Here is a 14,741-nt window from a genome sequence, read left to right on the forward strand (position 1 = left end):
TTTCAACGAATGATAACTGAACTGTGGTACACTTAGCCAAATTGGTCAAAATGTAAATATCTCTTCTTTTCAGCATCATATTGTATGGTTATCACGTTTATGCTGTAAATTATCAGTACCCATTTTTACATACCTCGTGTTCGGATTTGTGTATACACGGTAATTACGGCACTCGTCCGTGTGTCAGCCTATTTCAGGGTGAGGACGTATGGTGGTATGCTGTAATGATTAAGTGAGCGAAATGTATCGCTGTAACAAAAATGGCGGAAATTTAAACAGAAAATACACTTTGCAGACATATTTTTGACAGGTAAGTGGGTTTTTCCTTCACATTTCACGAAATAAATATGCCAGTGCTGTGGCGCAAAGCCTATTCTTTAGCTATATAGTCTTTACAGTCGGATAAGTATAGAGACAAAAAAGGTTTCGCGGTCGGGTGCAATGTTTACAAATAAAATTTCCAATTTTTCTCGTAATTTTGCCCTTTCCCCCTGTAAATACGAGACTTTTCTGCATGTTATACGTGTTCATTCATGTAGTTGTGCTTATTTTCCAAAGTTGATGGTTCTACTTCAACTTCCCACATTTTCTGGCCATTTTCTTTTACTGTAAGCCCTGATTTGGTAGAGTGAAAACAACTTAAGCACGTTTAGTCTGACTGTAAACATGTTTGTCAAAGCGGCTTTGTTTTTCAGATATTTCTGTCACTTCCAATGGAGATCATAAAAGCTGCATATTCATGATTTATTCGTTTCAGAGAGGTCACGATATTGCCACATCCAAGAACAAACGGACTTGTGACTGTGAAGCTGACCGTGCAATGTAAGTAAAGATGAAGCAAATGAATGAAAGGTACCTCTCCGGAGACGGAGAATTAGCATATATGTTATAGGGATTATGTTTCCTTTTGTGAAGAAGGCACGAAACTTTGCATATTACTAGCTTGAAGTATGCTGAATCCAAACATAAAGGAAACACGCGGTTCGCTTACTTCAATCAGCTTAAAATGAGACCCCAAAAAGTGACCTATGTTTTATTCATTTTAATCATATATTTTCGAAAGTAATTCCCAATAAAAATAATTTATGACCTCAGTAAGTAATAATTGTTGAGACAATATTTATTCAGTTACATTTTATACACATTTGATATATAAGACACAGACAAATGACATAAATGAGGCCAAAAAATAAAGGGAAAATTTGTTTAAAAATCTTATTTACAGGATGACTTTATTTTTTAGTATGAATATCATATCACTTAAGTAAACAAAACTAATTGTAGTGTTTGTAGTCAGTAGCGCAATTGTAAGGCGTAAATTAATTGCTTGTTCAGGGTAACGCCTAAAGAACTAGTTAAACGATAGGTAGGCTTTCTAGTTTTTTATAAAACATTAGAAAAATCATTTTTACATTATATGTCAGACAGGGGTGTACCTGGATGATTTTGAACTGTATGTCATATATGAGCAGCAGCTACGACCCAAGCAGAGTTACAGCGATAACTACGAAGCAAGCAGAAATGCTGCGAGTGTGGGGTAGGTAAGTGAGAGGGTCTCCATATATGAGCAGCAGCTACGACCCAAGCAGAGTTACAGCGATAACTACGAAGCAAGCAGAAATGCTGCGAGTGTGGGGTAGGTAAGTGAGAGGGTCTCCATATATGAGCAGCAGCCACGACCCAAGCAGAGTTACAGCGATAACTACGAAGCAAGCAGAAATGCTGCGAGTGTGGGGTAGGTAAGTGAGAGGGTCTCCATATATGAGCAGCAGCCACGACCCAAGCAGAGTTACAGCGATAACTACGAAGCAAGCAGAAATGCTGCGAGTGTGGGGTAGGTAAGTGAGAAGGTCTCCATCTCCGGGCGGGATAGGTTTTTTAGGGTTTCCCCTTGAAATGTTGAAAACATTTGGCAAGAAATGCGTTCTCTTGCTATATTCCAGCGTTAATATATTTTGTGTGTCACATTTGTACTACATATTACAACGATAATCATTCAAATTTACAGTATATCGCTTCGCTCGTGCTTACTGGCAGGGCTCGTGACCGTGTCTAAAAAATTGCAACTGGAGCGGCCCCGGATATTTTGAGGAGTATAACCATTTTTCGTATCGAGTCCTATGTAACTTTACCCAGGAACGTGTGTGCTTCAATAGCGTGATCGCTCTGGCACGATACTTGGTCCGTACTAGTATTCATTAATGATTTTATCTAAGATTTTAAAACGTTTAATATCTATTTCACAGATTTTTCCTTTAATACTTCGATACAACGATAGATAACAAAATGAATTATGCCAGACTTAGAATGTTGAAAAATCAGAGTTCCGTGAATTGCTCTATACAATACAGTCCATGACACAATTTTAAACCGACAGTAACAGTAGATATATAGTTTTGTTTCAAAATATTTGCGCCACTGAAACACTATGTCATTCTATGATATATTCTATTGTCAAGACCAGCACAGGCATATTGTGTATCGCCAAAGGGACCTTAAAATGTGTCTGTTAGGTTAGCTGCATCTAAACTATAACCTACTCCTAACTGCTAAACATGTGAACAAATCGCATATTCGAACCGTGTGCAAAGCTGTTATTTAACATTATTTATTTATTTGTTAATTTAATATCCTAATATCCTTTCGTTGCATTGGCAAAATTCACACATTAAGGATATACTAGTTTTTTGTTGTTATCGTTTTAAAATCTTCGTCAATGTTTAATTTAATGGATGAGTTTTGCATCCGCATTTTGACAGGTTTTTTGATATATTGCATTTACTCAGACATTGCAAATATTTCAAGTTTTCTCACGCGAAACATATCTTTTTTTCTAGTTAATTTAAACAACAACTAATATTGGCAAACGCAAATTAATTTTTAACTTCATAATTTGATATGTAAAATTCGGATATGGTATACTTTTGAGATATGGTCTGTAGCTTGTATCCGCTCGTATCTTTATATATTCTAAACCCCGCTCGAGGTGTCTACTTTTTTTAATAAGAGTAAGTCATCAAGCTGGCTTTGTGAACAATTCATAGCTTTATTCAGGTACCAGTTCATGGCTAAAGTTATGTCCGAAAAAGGCACCCGGGGTCTTTCTCGCAACATTAAACACTCTTAAAAGCTGGATAGTTCTTATGAGACAAATATTGCAAATTTACTTTAACTGATCAGCTTAAAGTTTCTAAACGTTTCATGGTTAACCTGCATATTTTCCATGGCATTAGTACACTTGTTTTACTTTCATTGTTCGAATGTTTCTACTTAAGTTTGTCACTTCGGCATTTTGGTTCGTGTGGGACGTATCGATGCGAATTGTCTTCTACAGAAAACTTTAACAAAGGGATGCTAAATATAATCAAGATCATATGACATTGTTGTAAAAACCTTTAAAAGTTCAATTAAAGATATACGATATTTGAAATAATTAATACATTATCGACACCAGTTGGTTGTTATGTCTATACTCACTATTCGAGGTCTATTCAAGTTCATGTTCTGGGGAGACATTAGGGCATGAAAAAAGAAAAATAGCTGGCCTTTTTTTTCTATATAAAAATGACAATTTTCACATGGTTGCAGCACACAGCATGACCCATTTTAAATGTCTGTAATTGAAGAATATTGTCAGAGCTGAAACAGAATCAAAAGAGAAATGTGTTCATATTTTTCAGCCAAACACACAAGCTGCAAAATCAGCTAAAAATGATTCCCCAAATTGTAGTAGTGGTGCATGACCTAAGTTTCCATGATAAATTTTGTCATAGAATCATTGCATTATGAAAATGCTTTCCAAATGTTAAGGATAGATCTGTTTTTGATTTCAGCATAAAAGTTACAAAGAATGAAAGGAAAACAGAGCAAAAAAGGAGTACCATTTTTTTTCGCACCAGTTTCCTGTTTAGTGCCTTGATTGTGACCGTCGCATTGCTTAATACTGTTGACTCTGTATGGACCATTAATAACACTCGAGTTCCATTATAGTGTACACTTCATAGAACCGATTAAATGCCAGTGCAATAACACAGTCATATGTAGGGAAAGTAAATTTGTCAAACAAATGTATAAATACTGGAAAACCCATTACAGTTCTTAGATATCTATTGGAGCGGTGCAAATATCAGTTTCTTTTATATTATGGGTCTTTGGATGAGTCATTGGATTTGAAAACATGATTGTGTCATATACTGTAATGTAACAGACAAAAGATTAAGGGAGTTGATTTTGATGTTCCCTACAAAAACAAACAATAATGATCCGTTGAGGGGCTTCTCTTTTTAATATAAATCTATTGCCCTAATGTATTACTATTAATATTTACTTCAAAATAAACCAAATACAGTGTTACTATTTTCAAATGGATGTGAGGATGAAATTAGTACAGGACTGAAAATTGAATATTCAAAAATTGTGAAGCGGATTATTCATTTATTACATATAAGTACATTTAAGTATGTTATATAAGATACCTCGTGGACCTCAAAATGTGAATAGCTTTTAACTTTTGATATCTTATACATGATATACATGAATTCAGTTTATTTGTTTGTGTTAAGTTCAGTAATATGATATTTTAACGATTAAAATAAATTGATTTGCCCTCTGAATGAGATTTTTCAACAATTGCCTCTTTGACCTCATATCATTTTTCCTGAGCCATGTATTTCAAAAGCCTATACAATGTAATTGAATAAATTTTTTGTCAAGAATTATATTTGATCAAGGTCATGAATTAACTTTTTTGAAAAATGTCTAGATATATTTGATTGAAATAAATACAATGAAGTTCCCCTTTGGCCTCTTTTTATGGTTGATTCAAGGCAACAAATCGTATTTGTAATCCTTTCCTGATTCAGTATACTTTATAATAGTTAACTACAAACTTTCGTGCTTTCTTCATAAGAAACCACTTTTCACACTCAGTTTTAAAATTCAACATACAGTAAATATCTGATTACATCCCTTTTTAGTACGTGTCTTGAGAAATAGAAGTGTTTTGAGGTAAACTTTGTATATTTGCCAATACCAAATAGTTGTCGGTCTATGTCAGTAATATAGATGATATGAAACATAACTATATAGATAAATTTCAGTTTAAAGGAAAAACTATTTTTTCAAGACATTTATACCTCCCTTTCTGAAATTTATTTAAAAGGAGATTTCAGGGCAGATAGAGCATGTCTCCTCCTCTTGTAGGATTTGGGATCCCATAAAGTAATTTCATGCAAACTTTGGTGCTTTCTTTATAAACGGGAACACATTTGCCGTTTTGTTCCATATCTTATTTGCTAAATGTGTAGTTTTTCTCATAGAGATAGGGATCCTTTTGGTTTCCTGTCCTTTTGTTTAGGAGTTGTTAAAATTTTCTGGAACCTAGCAGATGTACGAATTTCACAGAAAACAGAACATAGCGCCATTTAACTATGTTTCTGGGAGGACAAATGAATTTTAGCCTCTCACTGAAGGAAGATTCCAGTTGTTAAATTGGCTAAACGAGTGGTGATGGCTAAACCCTAGATGGCGACATCAATGTTTAAAGTCATAGTTGTGACAGGAAAGGCCGTACCGGCGACAGTAACCATCAGAACAAATCAACACCCTTTACAATATTTACAAATTTATTTACAAAAGATGATTATTAACAATGAATAGATATGAAAAGAAAAAAAAACTGATTATAAGAAAGAAAAAAAAAAAAAGTTCAGTATCTCTAGATACAAAAGTTCTTATAGTCCATTCTAATCTGACGTGACACAGGTCTTTAATGTAATTGTGAACTTTAAGTAGCACAAACAAAACATAGCTTCTAAATTCAGTCCCTTTAAACCGTGAATACGTTGATTCCGTGTTGGCTCCCTATGGTGGTAGGTGATTGCATCCCTGAGCTGACTTCAGAGGATAACAAAAATCATCGTCTTTGCGGTTTACGGCACAACCATGGGACGTAAGCTCTGCGCTGGGAATATCACATCCAGGCGAGTGAAGACAAGTGAACCTCGGACATTGTACTTCCGGGTTATGACATCACCAGGTAAAATCGTCTGGCGGAAGAAGCTCGATCGAGCATAAATTTCTAGCAAGAAAATAATTCAGACATAGATTCGTCTATAAAGTCGGAAGGTGGTGTGCGCAAGGCATATCTAGTCCAGTCTACTTAAAGGATAATGTCCCGCCAAATACTAAATTTCATGGGATTCACGGTTAAGCCGTGAGCTCCGACTATTGTCATTTTCACGGGATTCACGATATAGCCGGGAAATCTAACTACTTTGGCGCGAATTTAAATTGACAATTTGAGGCCCATTATAGTGGTTTTGGGGATAAAAACACGAATTACTGAAGTTTATAAAATATCAACTTTCTTATTACTGAACAGAATTCAATGAAATTTACATGGAAATTTAAGTAATGAAATACAGAAAAACATGAGAGGTATTTCATGCGTGAAATCTGACATTTACCTCAATAACTCAAAAATTTACAAAAAAATGATGCAATACCTGCATTTACACTACAGATAAATTAAGGCCCGTATGTCAATTTGTGACACACGTTCCCCCTTAAAAAGAAAATTTATAATTTTCTTAAATGAAAACAAAATGACATACTGAAAATAACAAACAAACACACAAAAAAGACACTGTCACTATCTGTACACCATATAATATAGCCACTTGTCTACACTCTACTCAAATAATCTGCGCCTACATTTTCTCTACCAGGAATTGCTCTAATACTGATCCTATATGGCTGTAAGGCTAATGCCCATCTCATCAGCCTGGAATTGCTAAGTTTCGCTTTATTCAAGTAAGTGAGCGGCTGATGATCTGTCTCTAAGACAAAGTCTTTACCGAACAAATACCGGTGAAACTTAGCTACTGCCCATACTATCGCTAAACACTCCTTCTCTATCACTGAGTACTTTTGCTCCCTAGGTAGCAATTTCCTACTAGCATACGCTACAGGTAATTTCTCTCCATCACTTTCCTGAAGCAATACTGAGCCTAAACCTAAATCTGAAGCATCTACTCTCAATATAAAAGTCTGATCTAAATCTGGCAACTTCAAAATAGGCGGACCCATTAAGCTAACCTTCAAAGTCTGGAAAGCCTTTTCTTGACTTTCACCCCACTCTACAAGATTTGGCTGACCCTTTTTCGTCAAATCTGTGAGCGGAACTGCAATGGCGGCAAAATTTGGGATAAACTTTCTGTAAAATCCAACTACACCTAAGAATGAACGTATTGCCTTCTTGGTTTTCGGTCTCTCGGCATCCTGTATAGCCTGTACCTTATTTGGAACTGGTTCAAGGGTCTGAACATCTCCTATCATGTGCCCTAAACATTCTAACTTCTGAAAACCTATAAAACACTTAGTCGGTTTTGCGGTTAACTTAGCCTCTCTTAGTCTGGTTAACAATTCAGAAAGTGCTACTACATGTTCTGGCCATGTGATTGTATACACCAGGATATCATCAATGAAGCTATCTGAGTGCCCTAGGTCCTTCAAAACCTTCCGCATTAGTCTACAAAACGTTGCAGGTGCGTTAACTAATCCAAAGGGCATCTTACGGAACTGGAACAAACCTTTCAGGGTTTCAAAAGCAGTCATGGGTTTTGCCTTTTCAGACAAAGGAACCTGCCAGTAACCTTTGCTCAAGTCTAGCTTAGAAAAATACCTATACTTAGATAGCTTTGAAAACATCTCCTCCATGTTTGGCATAGGTTCCGCATCGAAAACCGTCAGTTTGTTGACCTGGCGAAAATCTATACAGAACCTTATACTGTTATCTTTTTTCCTTATGAGGACGATAGGGGAGGAAAATGGAGCATTGGATGGTTCGATTACTCCCAACTCCAACATTTTATCTACTTCCTCTTTCACTACTGGCTGCGAATGAAAAGGAATAGGATAACCCTTTACTCTTATCGGATCTGTAGTTGACAACTGAATATCATGTTCAACTAAGTTAGTATTTCCAGGAATATCTGTCAGTACATCTGAGAAATTTTCTAACAAGTCTACTACTTCCTGCTTACATTCTACTGGTAACTCCGGATTTATCTCTACATCTTTGTACGTTTCTGTACCCTGCTTTATAGGACACAAAACTATATCCTTTTCTACTCTACTCGAAACTCATCACTACTTTCATTCGGATCTAATCTGTCATAATCTCTCTGATCCTCCTCTACAATAGCTGCTCCAACCTTACTTAAAAACCTTATCTGGTATAGACTTACTATCATCCTTCCTTTCACAGTACTGTTTCAGCATGTTTGCATGAAACGTTTTCAACTTTCGCTCTACATCTATCTGTAATCTAGTCTATTTACTACCTCTACTACTACGTAAGGACCCTTCCAATGTAACAACAACTTATTATGTTTCGTAGGTAACAATACAAGTACCTTACTACCTGCCTTAAACCTCCTATCTCTAGCCTCCTATTGTAATACTTCTTGTATCTAGCACTACTTTTTGCTAACTGTTGCTGAGCTATCTTACACGTATCTTCCAACTTTTCTTGCAAATCCATAACATACTGGTAAGTGGTTTTAAACCTCATCATTCTCCGTCTTACCAGCCCATAATCTCTTAGCACAGTTATCGGTCCACGGATTGTTCTACCATAAAGTAACTCAAAGGGAGAAAATCCCAAACTTTCTTGCGGAACTTCACGGTAAGCAAACAACATAGCATTCAAATACCTATCCCAATCTCTAGGTCTCTCACTACACATACGCTTCAACATTTGCTTCAAACTACCGTTAAACTTCTCTACTAAACCGTTACACATAGGGTGATACGGTGTTGTAGTTAACTGCCTTAATGACAATAACCTACTTACTTCTGCCATAAGTTCTGACGTAAACTGCGATCCACAATCGGTAAGCATTTCCTCTGGCACTCCTAATCTACTATACATATCTACTAATGCCTCTGCTACTCTCTCAGTTTCAATACTAGGTAGTGCTATGGCTTCTGGATATCTAGTAGATAATCTACCATAGTCAAAATGTACCTGTTTTTCCTATCAGTCATAGGTTCGATCGGACCAACGATATCGACGGCAACTCTCTTAAACGGAGTATCAATCAAAGGCATTTTTCCTAACGGAACTTTACTTACTCTACCCTTAGCTATAGTACGTTGACAAATACTACATGACTGACAGTACCTCCTAACCTCTGCCATTACTCCTGGCCAGTAAAATTCGCCTAATACCCTATCACTAGTTTTCCTTATACCTAAATGGCCTGACAGTAACGAATCATGTGCAACTTTCATCACAGTTTCTCTAAGACATTTAGGTACAATCAACTGTCTACTTTTGTCTAAATTCTGGGCGGTATACTCTCTATATAACAATCTATTCCTTATCTCAAACCTAACTGAACCTTTACCTCTACACTGCTTAATCGTACCTTCCTCAGCCTTCTTTCTACACAAATCTAAAGTGCTATCTTTCTGTTGCTTTTCTTAAGAATTCCTCTCTAGATACATCTAAAATCTGAGACGGAACCTTAAGCTTTACTTGCTTCTTAACTTTGGCTTGCGCCCTAGTTTCTAACTGCTGACGCTAAACTACTAAACTGAGGTTCTACAGCTCCCTCTACATTACCAATTATAACATCATTGGTAGGATTATCTACAACCAACGCCTCTACTGTACCTTGAAATACGGACAATCAATATCTATTATAGCTACATCTAGGCCTATGTTCACTCCCATCTATGTACTTACATCTACGGGTTTTCTCTAAAAACTGACTTGCTTCTACTAAGTCCCGTTTCACTATCACACATGTACAACCTGTATCCCGCATAGCGATTACATCCCTACCATTACAAGTACCGGGTTTTGTAGGACATGTATTACACTAAGCATACCTAACTCCTCTACATCACTTAGTTCTATAATACTATTTCCACTCTCTGACCTACTTGACTTACTCCTATCTCTATCTCTATTTCTTCCTCTACCTCTACTCCTAGATCGGTCACGGCCTCTAACCTCTATTTCTATTTTCCTTACTATTTCTATTCTCCCTTACTACTTTCCTGTTCCTGCTCTACCTCTAACTCTGCTGCTGCATGGCACTATTACGCCGTACTTTCCACTCCTACAGTAATATGAGCTATGCCCTATTCGACCACACTTTATTACACTTCAGTACATCAAAGGGTTGAAAACCTCTACCTCAATTAGCAACATTGCTACTACCTCTATTACTAGTGCCTACATTACGACTACTAGGATACTGTCTCTGAGGTATTTCGTATGGTTTATAGCTCCGGTCCTTATTGGTTCGATTCACGACATACTTGGGACTCCTCGAGTCTTTGCAAACAAATCTGCATCTTCTGCTCATCCTTAGCTTTAACTAACCTCTTACTACTCAAATTCTGTATAGTTCTCTATTACATACATCTAAAAAATTGGTCCCTAAGATAAAAAATCTAACAATCTTTCGTACGTTTTCTCTACATAACTCAATCTAAAGCCAACCATCTAAATATCTACTTATTCTGGCTAGAAAACATCACAAAGGTCTCATTATCCCGAGGCCTCTCAGTTCTAAACTTTTTCTTATAGCCATCGTCAGTGAGTTCGAACTGACGTAGCAAAGCGGCTTTCAGTTTATCATAATCCTTCCTATCTTCCAACGGAAGCCTATCAAAAACCTCTCTTGCCGTACCCTTTAGAAGGAACGGTAAGTTAAGTTGACCATATCTCTTTATCCAGTCCTGCGCAACAGCGTACAGTTTCGTACACATTTCAAGTACGCATCCATGGAATCAATTTTCTCATCAAAGGGAGACATCTTAACCTTTACCTTTTTCTTACATCTTTTCTAAGTCTGTCTTAAACTTAATGCTCTGTTTCTAATTTCTACTTTCTGCTTCCTCCATCTCTGTTTCTAACTTCCTAGCTAACATTAACTTCTCCTTTTCCATTTCTAACTTATCCTGTTCTAACTTACGTCCGTATTCTAACTTATCTAATTCTAACTTACGTTCATACTCTATCTTTTCCTTCTGCAACCTAGCCTCTAACTCTAATCTTTCCCTATCTGCTTCTAACCTTTCCTTCTCTCTTTCTCTCTCTGCTTCTAAACTACTTTGTTTTTCATATTCTATCTTTTCTTTCTGCAACCTAGCTTCTAACTCTAATCTTTCCCTATCTCTTACTCTCTCTGCTTCTAACCTATCTTTCTCTGCCTCTAATCTACTATGTCTTTCCTCACGTTCCCTAGCCTGCTCTTCCTTAACAAAGTTGCGTAACTCCTCTCCTTCATAACCTAACTCCTTTCCTACCTTCGTTAACTCTACTACACTAGTCATGATTACACTACGTTAACACTATATAACACTACAGTACAACAGCTACTATAACAACCTGAGACACTAAATAAACAATCGTGAGGGAATACTAGACTACACTAGTTTACACTAAAGCTCTACAGTTACCACTGGAGCCAAAACAAAATACTATACTCTACGTATAAACTACACAAAACGTCCTCACTAAAATAATACACTATGTTGCGCAACAGTACTATGTGTCAATCAAGGTTGCATAGGCAACAATCAACAAAGTACAGTGACAGTAGGCTGCAACAATACCCTAGCCTTATCAAATATCAATCAACTGTAACTAGTGTTAACACTTTAGTGTAACAAATAAAACAAATATAAATCAAAGTGTTTTATCCCAAGATCAAGTATAGGTATAACACAACTGTGTAGCACTAAAACTTAAAAGTAGGTAAAAGTATATGCAAGTAAACAATCTTGCTAACACACACACAATAAAATACTGTAGTATGTGTACAGTACACTAATACATATTAGGATCACTGGGAGAAGTAGGGCGACGCACAAGTAAAAGTGAGTAGGATAACTCTCCTTGTCAAGGGCGGTCACTCTCAGCACAGATATATGGTGGCTTAATCATGGAGTGACACAAAATAAACCCAAAAGAAAATAAAAAGAACGAACTCATCCCAGAATCCAAGTGTCGTAAACAACTGTCTATCAGTCTGTGACCACTAAAGCTGGTTAGCTGAAGCTATGGATCTGTCTTGTCTTGTCTGAGGTAAGACGTCACTCTGAAAAATGAATAAAACTATTATATGTGTACCAATAGGACAAAACAAGAGGAATCTTTACAAATTATTGCTGCAGTTAAATGGGTGTTAATAATGTTCGAATAGCTACTGTGTCTGGTCGACCAATCCCACTTCTGACACCATTGTGACAGGAAAGGCCGTACCGGCGACAGTAACCATCAGAACAAATCAACACCCTTTACAATATTTACAAATTTATTTACAAAAGATGATTATTAACAATGAATAGATATGAAAAGAAAAAAAAAAACTGATTATAAGAAAGAAAAAAAAAAAAAAGTTCAGTATCTCTAGATACAAAAGTTCTTATAGTCCATTCTAATCTGACGTGACACAGGTCTTTAATGTAATTGTGAACTTTAAGTAGCACAAACAAAACATAGCTTCTAAATTCAGTCCCTTTAAACCGTGAATACGTTGATTCCGTGTTGGCTCCCTATGGTGGTAGGTGATTGCATCCCTGAGCTGACTTCAGAGGATAACAAAAATCATCGTCTTTGCGGTTTACGGCACAAACCATGGGACGTAAGCTCTGCGCTGGGAATATCACATCCAGGCGAGTGAAGACAAGTGAACCTCGGACATTGTACTTCCGGGTTATGACATCACCAGGTAAAATCGTCTGGCGGAAGAAGCTCGATCGAGCATAAATTTCTAGCAAGAAAATAATTCAGACATAGATTCGTCTATAAAGTCGGAAGGTGGTGTGCGCAAGGCATATCTAGTCCAGTCTACTTAAAGGATAATGTCCCGCCAAATACTAAATTTCATGGGATTCACGGTTAAGCCGTGAGCTCCGACTATTGTCATTTTCACGGGATTCACGATATAGCCGGGAAATCTAACTACTTTGGCGCGAATTTAAATTGACAATTTGAGGCCCATTATAGTGGTTTTGGGGATAAAAACACGAATTACTGAAGTTTATAAAATATCAACTTTCTTATTACTGAACAGAATTCAATGAAATTTACATGGAAATTTAAGTAATGAAATACAGAAAAACATGAGAGGTATTTCATGCGTGAAATCTGACATTTACCTCAATAACTCAAAAAATTACAAAAAAAATGATGCAATACCTGCATTTACACTACAGATAAATTAAGGCCCGTATGTCAATTTGTGACAATAGTGTGTTGTTCATAACATCGCAAGAGAATGAATACCAAGAGTTTGTCATTTTATGTAACTCTCGCTATCATTTTCATGAACTCATTCCTACTTTTGTACTGAACAAAGTTTTGTTTGGAGTATTCTTCTCGTAGTATTCGTCACAGATGTTAATACTTTGACAGAATTGATATTGCATTGACTCGTGCTGCCATTTTTTATTACAAGCGTCTCACTTCTTGTACACTTGGACAGTTTTAATAGTGTCAAGTATTTTTCTGCTAGTATAGGCCAAAATAGTCTATTTAACACCAAGTTTCGTTAGCATCTTGCCGTAGTTCACGGTGTGTATGATTAATACTTTTCGTGGAGCTATGTTCTCGAGTCATGTGTTTTAAATTTTGAAATTTTAATGTTTAGTTATTCTGCCCACAAGTGCTTATCTGTAAACAATCCTACTAACATGGTTTATACAAACAAATAATTTTGTTTAAACAAATATTTTAATTTTGTTTATCAAAGTCATTATGTACAGATATTGTGTTTCAACGAATGATACCTGAATTGCGGTATATTTCAGATGCTTTTAAAACCATGACACTTGGTCAAATTGGTCAGATCAGATTGTAAATATCTCTTCTTTTCAGACTCATAAAGTATGATTATTATGTTTATGCTGTAAATTATCAGCAGCCATTTTTACATTTCTCATGTTCTGGTTTGTGTATAAAACACTGTAATTACGGCACCAGTCCGTGTGTCAGCCTTTTTGTTCTTCTGTCTTTCCATCAGCAAAATTTTGTATTAATCTTCTCTGCATAAAATGCGGAAGAGAAAGAAACTTACCTTATTTTCTTTGTTTGTTTTGTAAACATATAATATTTGTTTGTTTGTAAGCATAACTCTATGCTGTCATTCTACAATAATAGTATTTGAAATTTTGATCGAGTTTTGAATTTGTACAAACACTTTCGAGTTATTTTTTGTGGATTTCCATGAGTAAAAACTTTTATTGATAAAATTTTAACTTTGTAAAAAGAACGAAAAGTTTGCCCTATACAGTATGACATGATTAGGCGTGTACGGTAAAATTAACTGTCCCCTTCGTCACATTTTAGATTTTTTTTATGAAAATGTAGATCTAACCGGAAAGCATTAATTCCTCTGCAGTTTTCTTTTTTTCATTGTCAGGTTAACAAACACAATGTGTGTGTGTGTGTGTGTGTGTGTGTGTGTGTGTGTGTGTAAATACATATATAAAAATCAACCGAAATGCACAATAACATATTGTTAATTAATTTTGTTGGGTTTAACGTCGCACCGACACAATTATAGGTCATTTGGCGACTTTCCAACTTTGATGGTGGAGGAAGACCCCATGTGCCACTCTGTGCATCACGAGCGGGCACCCGGGTAGAACCACCTACCTTCCGTAAGCCAGCTGGATGGCTTCCTCACATGAAGAATTCAACGCCCCGAGTGAGG

Source organism: Mercenaria mercenaria, chromosome 12, assembly GCF_021730395.1.
Source record: "Mercenaria mercenaria strain notata chromosome 12, MADL_Memer_1, whole genome shotgun sequence".
Lineage (NCBI taxonomy): Eukaryota > Metazoa > Mollusca > Bivalvia > Venerida > Veneridae > Mercenaria > Mercenaria mercenaria.